We start from the raw sequence: 13,588 nt of genomic DNA on the forward strand, positions 1-13,588 counted from the left end.
CCAAAGCCAGGGCAGCAACACCCAGGGTTTGCAAAGTTTTGCTGTGCATGAGGTCAAGAGGCCCACATCTTGCCGTAGATCTTTCTTTTTTTCATCAAAGAAAAGGATGTCAGGGTTTGCCAAATCCAGGGCAAAGTCACCTAAGGTTTGCCAAAGCTTTGCAGTAATAGAGGCAAAGTGCCCTGCATTTTGATGTAGATCTTTCTTCTTCTGTTTAGAAAAGAAAAGGACAAGGTGGGTTGGCAAAGCCAGGACAGATGTACCCAGGGTTTGCCAAAGCACAGCTGTAGCTGAAGCCAAGAGGCCTGCATGTTGCTGTAGATTGTTCTTTTCATTAAAAAAAAAAAAAGCACACTGGGGTTTGCCAAAGCCAGAGCAGAGTAGCACAGGGTTTGCGAAGTTTTGTCGTGGCCAAGGTCAAGAGGTCCGCATCTTGCTGTAGATTGTTCTTCTTTTGTTCAAGAAGGAAAAGCACACTGGGGTTTGGCAAAGCCAGGGCAGAGATGCCCAGGGTTTTCCAAAGCTCTGCCATAGCTGAGGCCAAGAGGCCTGAATCTTGTGTAGATGGTTCTTTTTCTTTTCATCAAAGAAAAAAGGATGTCAGTGTTTGCCAAAGCCGTGGCAGAGACGCTCAGGGTTTGACAACACTTTGCAGTAGAGGCCAATTGGCACATGTTTTGCTGTAGCAAATGCCAAGAGCCTTGCATTTTGACATAGATATTTCTTCTTTTTAGCAAAGAAAAAGATGTTGGGGTTTGCTAAAGCCAGGGCAGAGGCACCCAGGTTTTGCCAAAGTTTTGCTGCAGCCAAAGCCAAGAGGCCTGCATCATGCTGCAGATAGTTCTTCTGTTTGTCAAAGAAAATGACACTGGGGTTTGGCAAAGCCAGGGCAGAGTCACCCAGTGTTTGCCAAAGCTATTCCATAGTTTAGGCCAAGAGGCCTGAATCTTGCCATAGCCAAGGCCGAGAGGCCCGCATCTTCCCTAGATCATTCTTTTCCTGTTCAACTATGAAAATGAAGCCATTTTGGCCAAAGCCAGGGCAGATGTGCCCAGGGTTTGCCAAAACTCTGCTGTAGACAAGGCCAAGAGGCCCACGTTTTACCGCACATCTTTTTATCAAAGAAAAGCACACCAGGCTTTGGTAAAGCTGGGGTAGAGGCACCCAGGGTTTGCCAAAGCTTTGCCGTTGCTGAGACCAAGAGGCCCACATCTTGCCATAGCCAAGGGCCAAGAGGCCTACATCTTGCTGTAGATCATTCTTTTTGTCAAAGATAGGGACATAGCTATTTGCCAAATCTGGGGCAGAGTTGCCCAAGGTTTCCCAAAGCTTTGCCAAGTGGCCCGCGTTTTGCTGTAGCCAAGGCCAAGAGGCCCGCATTGTGACATAGATTGTTCTTCTTCTGTTTAGCAAGGAAAAGGAAAATGGGGTTTGCCAAAGGTGGGACAAAGGCACCCTGGGTTCACCAAGGCTCTGCCGTTTCCGAGGGCAAGGAGCCCACATTTTGACATAGCCAAAGCCAAGGGGCACGTGTTACCATGTAGATGGTTCTTCTTTTCACCAAAGAAAAGGCTGCCCAGGGGTTTGCCAAAGCCAGGGCACTCTACATGTGCCCCATGCAAGTGACAAGTCTCCACTGTCATCCCTTTTCTGAGACCAGCTGTGGTAGGATTCCAGGCAGTGATGTGCTAACCCTCATTTGTCGGGGGTACTCCTGCGGTGCATGTAGATCCCAGCCAGATTTGATTTAGAGCTGCACAAAGCACATGCAGCCCTCTGCTTTGCTCACCCTGCAGAGCACCCAGCAGGGAGCAGCACCCCACTGCCCAACCTCCCACAAGAGGACTACCCCCTTCTGCAGCATTTATATGGGAATGCAGCAATCGGCCCAGATGCCTACCTGATGAGCCCCCATTTATCCATTAATTTAACTACTCAGCTGCTAATACAGAGACCTGCCTGCTCCCTATCTCTTAACCTTTCCCTCAGCATCCATAGGCTCTTCTGCTTCTCCTGCTACCTGGGGCCAATCCCTTGGCTGTGATTTTGGGGCAGAAGATAATTAGTTTGGGGGTACTGCCAGGATAAGGAATGAAAGCACATGTCCAGCATGCTGTCAGCACAATGGGAACAGCTCTTGCACAAGCTGAGCAGCCCCCTTCCTGCAGGAACCCATTCCCTGGACTGGGTGAGGAGGAGGAGGAGAGGACACGCTGGAGTTTGGGTAGCAGCGTTGTGAGTCCTGCTGCCAGCAGAGCTGGGAGGACGTGGCCGCACCAGGATGTTTCGCTTATGAGCAATGTCTTACTAACTGCCAGGAACTGTTCTGATTCAGCTGAAATTGTTCAGGCTTTTTGATAACTCAAAATATTTGGGAGGGAGAGAGGGCTGCCTGGGTCCCAGCCAGTTCCTCTCCCTTTCCCCTGAGTGAGAGGAAGGTACTTCGATGTGTTTAGCAAAGCAAGCACTTTTTGAGTCATTGAACCCTGGCTTTGTGGTTTTTTTTTTTTTTTTTTTTTTTTTTTTTTTTTTTTTTTTCCCAGTTTGGCTGGGGCTGAGTACATGCTGTCAGATGCCCTCAGTTCAAGCAGGGTTTTTTCTTCTTTTTTTTTGACACACAGTAACTCATGCTGCTTCCTGAGGTTCAAACCCTCTTCCTGCAAACATGTCTGTGGGGCTGGCTGGGAAGACAGCTGTTCTGGGGGACAGGATGGGACTCGTGTGGGGGGCACCCTTCATGGGCTGGGATTTTGCTGATAGAGGTGGGCAGGCATTACAAAGAAAGACACATTCAGTTCATTCTTGTGAGTTGAAGGGACGCTAACGTGCATTGAAACTGTCCATCTGAATTAGCAGTTCAGAATCAGGTCATGGAAATCTCTGCAGCATATTTATTTCCTTTTAATTCAGAACAAACTGAGTATGAAAAGAAAGAAACTTGATCTGCTGCTAAGGAAGATGTGGGAAGGACGAGGCGGATGTGTCTGACACTGGCAGAACTGGGGAAGCTCTAAGAAATACTTCTGCAAACAGTTTGCTCACTTAGAAATGTGTGTGTTGGCCAGCAGTAAGCGATGAGTGAAACTCAACTGTGCCTCTTGGATCTGTGCTGCAGTGCAAGCCAGGCTTGCACCTCAGCACTGTGCTGCAAGCGCAGAGCAGAGCTGCAGCCTGTGGCCAGGGGGAGGATGCAGCTCCTGGCCCCTTGCTGGGCATGAGGGGCATTGTGGACCTCAGCTGGGATGCTGAGCTGCTCAGATGCTGGGGTGCTGGGATGCTCCCTGGTGAAGCATTCTCCAGCAGGGTTCTGGAATAGTGAGGCACAAGGGGGAGATAATTGCAGAACATGCATTTAATAAGAGGTCTCAGTTGTCCCTGTGGCTCCTCATGAGCTCCTGCAAGTCTGGGATTAAGGATTTATTGCTTGAAATAAGAATTCCAGCACGTGACACTGACCTTGGCTGACTTGAGTGAGGAAATGCTCTCCTCATTTGCACTGGTTTTCATCCATCCCCATTGCACAGGGTCCAAAGCACAGGCACACATAGTTTGTGCACAGTGCATCACTTGTGCACAATGCATTGCTTGAGCACAACCGCATTGCTTGTGCGAAGCCCGCACATCCCTAGGCACAGTCTTTGCTGCCATTAGGGCTGCAGGCAAACCACAGTTAAGTATTTCTGACACAATGTGCCCGATCTGCTGTTATTTTGTGTCACCAGATGGCACTGCTGCTGTCAGCTGAAAGAAATTCCCTGTGCCACAGTGCTGCTGGCACTCACTCGATGCTGGTAATTGCAATAGTTCGGACTACTGGGGTACAAGCTGGGGCCAACGTGCTGCAGCTCTGAGGAGTAAACCAGCCTCTTCAAATGCTGAAGACAGAGCATAGCTGAAAAATGTTGAAGCATATTTAGCTCACGTTGGATTTTCCCATGTTCTCATGCACATTTACCCTGCCAGTCCACCAGCAAGCCCTCGCCCCTTCACAAATCCGCGAAGTTAGGGGCAGGGGCGGTGGTGGGCAACGGGCACAGCAGCCCCTCACCATGCCACGTGGCCACAGACCAGCACCAATGGCAGGCCCAAACCCCATTTTCCACCCAAACGGCACTCACATCTCAGTGCCATTTCCTAAAGAGTTTGCGGGGCCATCTCCTTTGTGCAGGCCTGGCACCAGTGCAGGAAGATGCCAAAGGAGAAGGAGTGAGCCAGCATGCTGACACTTAGCCAGCTGAAATGTTCAGCGCTAATTAATAGCAGACCAACTGCAGGGAGACACAATTTTGTCCTATTTTTTTTTTTTTTAGGGCCTAATAACTTCCAGCTGGAGATTTGTAAATGAACAGGCTCCTCACAAAACTCTGAAATGAATCACTTGACACCGGACCCTTTCGCTCAGCTGGGCTTTCAGCACTTGCTTCACAGCACATCTGTTGGATGCCTGCTGCAGAGGGAGCACATTGGGTATCACTGAGGTGCCAACGGACCCGACCCCACTGGCAGCTCCCACCCAACCCCACTGTGGTGGAGAAGGTGTTTGCACCATGCCGTACAGCTCACCGGCCCCTCACTGAGCTATTGCAATTGCTGCAGCCGGAGCGTTCAGACTTCTGCCAACTTCGATGGCCCATGCGGCAGGGTGCTGACCCAGCAGGGTGTCCAAAGGGGCACTGCTGCTTCTCCCCTGTGTTTCTCATGTGAGCCGTGTGGGTGAGCCTGGCCAGCCCTGTCCCTGGACCCCCCCAGCCCTCTCCTTTCTGAAATGGCATTCAGACGGGAGCACAGGGACCTGCCCTGTCAGCCCTCACCGCTCCCTGGCTTGCTTCATTGTTCCACTGAAGGCTCCTGGTCCTGGAATTTCCTTTAAAGGTGCAGAACAATATCAGGAAAATCAGGTTTTCTTTTTCTTTCTTTTTTTTTTTTTTTTTTCCTAAAAAGCTAATGGAGGCCCACTCTGGTCCCTGGAATAAAATAACATCCTCTGCCAGCGGCTCCCTGCCCCTGCTCTGCGGCACAACACTGCCACTTTCTCTCTGCTCCCAGCACTGAGCACTGACCCGATCTCACCATGGCACCAGCAGCGCTGTGGGGCTTGCTCCATGGCACCCTGGCCATGCTGGGCAAGTTTTCAAGCCTTTTCCTCCTATTCCCCAATATTTGACATAAGGATGGACCCCAGCCAAGACAACTCTCGACTGCCAAACAGCGTGATCGGATGATCAGAGCCGAGCTGTCCCCACCACTAATGGTGATGCTCAGGGTTTTTGCTGCTTCTCCCATCACCTCCTGATCTCCAGCTGATTTGCAGCTGTTAAATTTTTGGTCACCTACATGACCAAGCATAACCCCTCAAAACCATTAGAGACTTTCAGCACCTGCTGTTGGCCCACATTTTAGTGTTTGTGGTTTAAATTACATGTTCCTGACTGCCACCCAGCTGTCCCTCTATCCCACACTTCTGCATGCCAGCGGTTTTGCTTGGCACCTCCAAGTAAAGGTGCTCAGCACCTCTGGCATCACCAGCAGTGGCTTTGCCTCCCCTCTGCAGCCTGAGGAGAAAACTAGTCTGGAGGCTGATGTCTCTGAAAGGACAGGGGCTGCAAGGGCTCTGCAAAACACTCCCAGCAGCACTACCTTGCTCCGCTTGAGCTAAAGTAAATATATATAAAGGGATGTCATAAATGCTGATGAGGATGCAAAGGAATGAGGATTTGTAGATATGGTAGGAAAGCTGTAATATAATGATGTTTTGAAGAACAAAAAAAGTCCAGAGTGATTTTCATGCTATTTAATACACCCACCCTTTGCTGAAACCAGAGATAATCTATGATAAAGATAAGTTTTCATAGCTTTTAACTATGACCCCTGGGGCATATCCATGAAAAATATACAATATGTGAAATTTGAAAACCTAATGAACTGCATTTTGGCTTGATGGCTTTGCAGTTGGAAGGAAGAGCACTGACATTTCAGAAAGAGCATCAATGCAACAGCCACAGCCACTGCCACTGGGGTGGGAGAAGGAAAACCAGAGAGCAGCCCAGGTTTGGTGCTCCGAGCAAACCTGGCCATGCAGCCAGCAGAACACCCAAGTGACTCTACCCCGAGCCCCTCCAAAATAAAAATTGCAATTTGTAAATGGGGAACATTGGGAGCAATGTCCCCTGGCAAAGGGGGCAGGCTGGGCTCCGAGGCAGGGACGTCTGCCAGAGTAAAGCCTTCTCTTCTGTGCTCAAGATAAACTTCCGACATGTGTCCACAGGCTGATTTCCGGAGATAACCCAGGAAAAAAAAAAAAAAAGACATTTTCTTGCTGCAGAGAGTCAGGCCCTTCCAGCAGCAAGCTCAGCACGATGCTATCAGCGCCTCCCCAGCCCTCCGCCCACCACAAACAAAGGCAGGATGTGCCATCTGTCATCCCACAGCCCTGGGCTGGGGGACCCTCCTGGGTACTCCCCGCTCCTCACCACCCCGAGAGCAGTTCCGATAGCATCTCCCGGCCCCACAATCTGCCAGGGAGTTGCCAGCCCAGAGAGAGGCTCCTTGCGCTCGGAGGATGAAAGCGCCCTTTGATGCTGCCCAAACAATTCATCGAGGGCTGGGCTGGCTTCCCCACAAGTGTGTCCTGGTGGCAGTGGAACTCCAAGGGACACCCTAGCGCTGGGCGCTGCTGGCTCCTGCTCCCTTCCCTCCCCTTGCCCTTGTTTTCGGAGCCAGCCTGCAGCCAGACAGGGCTGCTGCATCCATGAACCCTGAGCTGAGGCTGCCAGCCAGTACTGGCAGGTGGTGCAGGTGGATGTAAAAACAAGTTATATACCATTATATATATTATATTTAATAGGTGTGTGAAGTGGCACAGTGCTGGTGCAGCAGCTGCAGGGGCAATAGCTCAGCTTTAGTTTCTGCTGTGCCCAAGCCAAGGTCACCAGCATATTACCGAGTGCTTTGCTTTGCAGTCTGTGCCCCGCTGCTGGTCACGGGGGTGGGTGCGTGTTTGCCCCAAAACAGTGAAAAATGCAAAACATTGGCTTTGGTCTGAATTGCAAAGGAGGGGGCAGGATAGAGGCCCAGCCAGAGGCACCGTGCACGGAGCGGAGCAGGAGCCACAGCCTTGCACACACAGCTCTCGCTGCTGGTAAAGTTCATTGCACCGCCCAAAGGTGTGGTGCTCTCTGCTGATCCTTGTTTTCAGAAACAAAGGATATGTGCACTCTGCCAGGAAATCCTAAACCCTGGAGAAATGGTTTACATCTCCATGAACTCTATTGTCACTTTTATGTTAAATGCATTTTTTTTTTACAAAGGTGATTTGTAGAAATAGCTGTGTGCTGTAGGAGAATGGAATAATGAGTGATAACGTCCTATCCTCTGGCAACAGAGCTTGGCAGAGGTTTTCAATGAGCATTTTTGGAGTGTGACAACCAAACAGCTTTCAGTACAGAGCCTGATGCAAACTTAATTTTTTCATTGCTTTTACTTCGTTAGAGGGAAACGTGGGCAAAATAAAATAAATTAAAATCAAGGAAATGCATCACTGCAAGATTTCCCTAATAAACCACTCTGGTTTTCCCATTTCTGACAGCATCTGGTTCAGAAGTGCCAAAGCTGGAACCTCAGTCCTTGCTGTTTGCTTTTCTCCCTGAGAATGAGGCAATGGGAGACATCCAAATGCTGTACAGTGCTGCGCGTGCCGAGCACCACTCCTGCTGGCTGCTTCCCCTTTCTGAGGTGGGAGGCAGCACTTGGCCACAGAGGATCCAGGTTCCAGGAGCAGAAAAATCCACATTCCTGCTTCTGCCACCCCAAAAGCCAACTCTAAATCCCAAAGGCCTTAGTAGGAGTTTAAAGAGAGAGAGTAATAAAGACGTACCTGGCTTTATGGAGTGCTTCTATCCAGGATTAACAACGTGCTTTTCGTTTAGTAAATTGCAAGGGGGAGCTTTCAGGGGAAAATGTGAAAATGATACTGCTTGCAATGCCAGGTTTCGAGTGCCTCAGCGGGGATGGGGCCTTCCCCCTGCCTTCAAAGGGAAGCAGATGGAGCTCCCAGCACAGCCGCCTTGAGACTGGGGAAAAAATGGGAGTTTTCTGCTGCTGCCCATTGCTTCAAGCTCTGAGCCTCTCAACACGGCCATGCACACTCCTACATCTTTGAGCGGTCACCAGTGGAGGGCTTTAGGAGCCTCCACCTCTGAGCAGTCAGGAGGCTAGAGCTTATGTCTGAATGTCATAGTTTTCCGCTGGCTTTCTGCCAGCTCTTTTGGAAAACAATAATTGAATAAAACACAGATTTGCCCGGGGGAAAGGGTGGGATATGCAGTGCAATGGCTGCTCCCACAAGAAACTGGAAGCAGCAAAAAACAACCTCCCTATAATATGATTTAATATATTTTAAATCTCTTTTCCTTCTGTGCTTGACTATTCTGCTCCAGTAGTAATGACATTACCCGATTTTGTGATGTATTTATTTTTTATAATTGAAATTGTGGCTCTGTGCACGGATTGGTTTGCAAGAACATGGTTGGTGATGGCTCGTGCCTCCCCAGGCATCATGTTAGAGCAATTCAGACAAAATCCTGTCTGGCCCACGCTGTAGCAAAACTATGTGCAGAAACCTGCCTTTGTGCTCCTTTGGGCGCACTGGGCAGCCTTGGCCATCCCTCTCCCAAGGGATACTGCCCCACATTCCTGCTAACTTGTGAATTATTGTTATTATATTAATATAACTTTATGATACATGTGCAATATGGTGATCATTATATTATTATTACTTATGAAGCCAGCTGTTGCAGGCAGGGACAAAGCGACTCCCAGCCAAACCTCAGCAGCACCTCCCACCCATATTTACCCTTCAGCGAGTTTCCTCCTTCCCTGCAGCCCCCCATGCCCCTGGCTCAGGGCGAGCTGTCCTTAGCTACTGCTTTGTCAGGGCAAGCCACCTGTGATGCCTCTTCCCTAGAACCAGCCCCGCCAAAGCCCCGTAGCCGTCTGCTCCACTCCAGCCCAGCTTCATCTGTCCCGTCTAGAGCCACACGGCTCAGTATGTTAAGGTTTTTGACTTCTGCCTAAATGAAACCAGAAAGAAATGTGTTTAAAGGCTTCAAAGTAAAGGAGCTTGGGTTTTATGCTCAAGCTAGAAAGGCTAAGAATTGAGAAAATGTGTGTTTGGCAATGTCACATATATTAATTCAGATCTTATTGCAGGGATTAGCCTATTTTTAGCAAAGAAAGCAGCTACTGGATGCTGACAAAGCAGCTGCAGTTTGCTGTTGGGATGCAGAGCCCTGGAGCTCGCAGCCCGCGGGCCAGAAGCCGCCTGCTGAGCTGCAGCAGGGCGCTGCACCCCCAGGGGGATTTGGGCAATGCAGGGCGCAGGCTGGACATGGGCAGAGGCTCCCCCAAGGCCCAGGCACCCAACAAGCACCCCTGGCTGCCCGTTAGCCACAGGAGAGTGGTCCAGAAACAAAACCAAGGGGCCTGGGGTTAAATGAGAAGCAAATGAATCTGCTGCTGGCAGGCCAGCTCCAGGCCCTGCTAGACAACATGAGTGCCATCTGGATGGCTCTGCTTCTGCAGAAGGAAAAGGCTCTGCATGCTCCACTCTCACCTCTGTGCTACAGTGAGAAGAGATGGAAGCATTGCTTCTAGTCTGTGGGGGAGCCCTGCATTCCCCCCAGGCTCGCAGTGCTGGGTGCTGCTGCAGACACCCTCCTGCTGCCAGCTGCCAACAGTTCCTGGCCTCAGCTCAAGCACCGTGCCAAGGGCTCTGCCGCGGAGGCAGAGGCACATGGAGAGTGGCAGTGAGGAGTGGGACCATAAGCCCAACCCAGGGGTACCTATGTGCTAAACAGGGATGTCCCTACATGCTGAAGGGATGACCCTACATGCTAAAAGGGATGCTCAACCCTAGGGCACCCAGAACCCTTCCACCTCCAGCCATTACCCAGCGGCTGGAAATGAAGCTGGAAAGAAAATCTGATTAGAAACCAGTCATAGGCTGGTAATAATGAGGTAATCAGCCACAGGGGCTGTTAACTGAAGGAAATGATACATGCCTTATCATGAGGGGCGTCTGCATTAACAGTGAGGCATGGAAATTGGCCTAATTTGAGGCAAGCACGTCAGCCGTGTGGATGTTCCTGCTGGGTGCAGCCGTGTGCTGTCACAGCGAGAGGCAGCACCTCCAGGCCTGCTGCAAGCTCTGCCAGCCGCGTGGCTGGGAACCCTCCCTGCAGCACAGGCAGCTACTCTAAAACACACGTGTCAGGCATTTTCAATTTGGAATATTTCACCTGTTCCACTTTGAAACCACATTTCCCTTTTTGTAGGAAAGATTACCAATAAATAAATAAATAAAACACAAAAACTTCCTAAAAGGAAAGGAAACAAGGCCTGTTCTAGCTAGCACTGCATTTCACTGGGTTCTCCCGTGGGCCAGAGAAGAACAAGACTTGTTCTCTTCAGGCCAGCCCGAAAGGATTACTTTGTTTTGCTTTATTTGTTTGCCTTGGCTGCTCCTCCGATGGATGGGTCTGGCCGAGCTCGCAGAGGTAGCCAGGCCCTGCAACAACAAGCTGCTGTTCTGTGGTGGTTTGAGATGCAGAGGGGTGCTGGGGCTGCAGGGCATCACAGGAGACCTGACCCTGGTTCTTCTGCACACCACGGGTGGCAAAGCGTCCCAGTGCCACCGCCAGTGGGGACAACAATGTACTGCTTGCTCCCTCCTCACCTGTGACAGCGGGCCAGGCGTTCAGGCCAGGCTTGGCTGTTTTTACCTCTTTTGGCTGTATTTCAAGGTGGATTTTTCATTGCAGCCACTAAAAAGAAGGCATAGACTGCCTTTTGTTGGGAGACCTGGCAGGGCACAAGGGAGGCTGGGCTTTACAAATGTTTAGCTAGCGGTGATTGTACACTGCCTTTGGAGGGGAAAACATGTGCAGCCAGCGCTTGCCCCCAGCATCAGGCATGCCCAGAAAAGTGCACGGCGTTGCTTTTACAGGGCTTTAAGTCAGTGGGTTGCAAACTCAGCTGGGTGAATGCTCGCATCCAAAAATCATCTCATGTGCCAATTGGGGTGTCTGCCTTTCCCACGCACTGTCAGCAATCTCCCCTTCATTTCCACGCTCCCTGGGCAGAGCTGCGTGCAGCCCAGCTGGGATCTGGCTTGGAGCTGGTGTCCCTACCACAGCTAGACATCGGATCTGTGTGCCCTGCTGGGACCCGGTGCCTCAGGGGATGTCACCACTGCCCCCATGGTGCTGATGGCTGCAGTGAAAGCTCCTGGGAGAGCACAGGCGTTTGACAGCTTTTATTACTGCAGGCCATGGGTTTCAAGTTGGGGTTGGTTTTCTTTCCCTATCAAAATATCTCTTCATGCTACCTTGGGGGAAATGGGGTCCACTTTATTTTAAGAATTAACCATCCCTGCAGCAGTTTTGCTCTCCCCACCCAAACCTTTTCACAGAAGGACTGGTACCAGCAGCCTAATACGAGCAAAAGTCCACATCGCCGCTAAGGAGCTTCCTCCGTTACAGTAAAGAGCATTTACAGTTTCCTGTTTCCTCCTGGGAGGTGGAGGGCTCGATGCAACCCGCAGGCAGTTTCATTGTTTTATTACACACTTTCCGGTTGCCGTCTGCAACAGGAACCCCTGGAGCACCGTGTCCCCCCAGGTCTCTGCGCGCAGCCAGGCAGACCCTGTGGGCACAGGGGACCTGCCACCACGCTCCCCCCTCTGGCACCCCTTGCTGCACAGTTTGCAGCTGTGGGCACCAGTCCCTGCTCTGCTTCTCCACCTCCGTGAAATTTAAGCCAGTATGTCCTCGCCATTTTTTTTGCCAGCTGCACAATTAAGTATGGTCGTATATTTAAGCACCAAGAAGAAACACATACCTGCGTTCCCATGCATGTAGAGCCTGTTCTCAGTAATATAATATAAGCATTTGTCAATATCCCTGTCCCTGTGGCCAAAATCCCTTCCACACACAAATGTGCTCGCTCACTCAGCTGTCTGACAGCTTTCTGCTCCATCCTGACTTCCCAGAATCTCCCACAGGAGGTTGCCCAATGCAGGGACCTGGGAGCATGAAATGCAGGCAAGTGAGAAAAAATTCTCTTGCTCCGGTGACGTCCCAGTGCAGGATGGAGTGACAGCGTGGTGCGTGAGCTTTGTCAGATAAGTTAGAAAGTCACAGGGACGCACATGTGTGCAGCAGGGCTCTATGCTGCTTTTGGGGGCTGCCTCCCTCCCCATCCTGCAGCTCAGCCCCCTGGGAGGACAGTCCCTGCGGGTGGTGGCCACAAGCAGCACTGATGCTTTGCCAGGTCCCAGTGGGAGCACTTTTATTAAAAAAAATAAATTGATTTTTGAAACATGGGATTAGAAATTAGGGAGCAATTGATTAAGAATGAATATGTAGGCAACACTCATTGCTTAATATGTGCTACATTTGCGATGTGTCTGTGCTGCGCTTAGGCCTCCAGATAACAGGAGCCCCTGGGACCCCAAGAACCAGATCGAACCAACCATATGGTTCAGAGATAAGGAGGACCGTTCTTAAAAAAGGATGTCAAACATGCAAGGCCTTGAGATAACAGGGGCTCCTCAGATCTGGAGAACCGGACCAAAGCAACCTTATGGCCTAGATTGTGACCAGGGGCTCAGAGAGCATGCGCAAGGAGATGATGTGAAAAGTTCAGCCCTGATGAAGACATCTTACTTCATCCCCACAACCCTCAGCGCCCACCACCAGAAGGCACCGCGCAAGTGCAGAAGGGAGGAGTTTATGGAAATGACTTCTTGGAACTAATTTTAATACTAAGCAGGAACAGGTCATGAATATGTATAGGCACACTGGGAAACGTCATGCGTATGTAAGTCTTTACTGCATATAACCAAAGCAAGTCGCCGTGTTAGGGGCACACGACTTTGGTGGGACTACCCCCCATGCCGCCCAGCACTGCATAAGCATACCTACCTTACAATCTTACTGATTGTGGGGTCAGCTTTCCGTGAGTCAATTTTTACCCAAAGCTGGGGAGAAAACATCTTGTGTGTTACATTGAGAGCTCAGCCTGGCTGGGACAGGCTTTGCAGCCCTCTGAGCCCCTTTTATACACGGCCCCCTTTCACCCTTTGCCCCATGAATTCCATCTAGGCTCTGATTTCAGACAAGGCTTTGGGTGCATCACCGCTCTCTGCACCCTCCTCCACCAGCTCTTTGCCCGAGGCCGGGCTCTGGGGCAGGGACCTGCGCAGGAGCTGTGGCAGCCACCACCCAGGGATGCATGGCAAGATGCGGGATGTGCACCAGGATGACGGATGCGTGGCAGGATGCGGGAGCGAGCGCGGGGGGCGCGCTGCCTCTCTCCCGTCGCCAGGGCAACCGGTCTCCATCGCCTCCCACCCGTGGGGGACCCCCGCAGCCCCCGCTCAGAGCTGGGGGCTCAAGGCCCTCCCTGCCGCGGTGCTGGACTGCAGCATCCCCGCCTCCGCAGCAGGCTTGGGACGGCGGCGGGTGGGAGCGCACTTCCCTCGGCCACGGCCAGAGCAAGAGGAACGCTGCGAACCTGAAAGGGAAGGGAG

Source organism: Aythya fuligula, chromosome 3, assembly GCF_009819795.1.
Source record: "Aythya fuligula isolate bAytFul2 chromosome 3, bAytFul2.pri, whole genome shotgun sequence".
NCBI lineage: Eukaryota > Metazoa > Chordata > Aves > Anseriformes > Anatidae > Aythya > Aythya fuligula.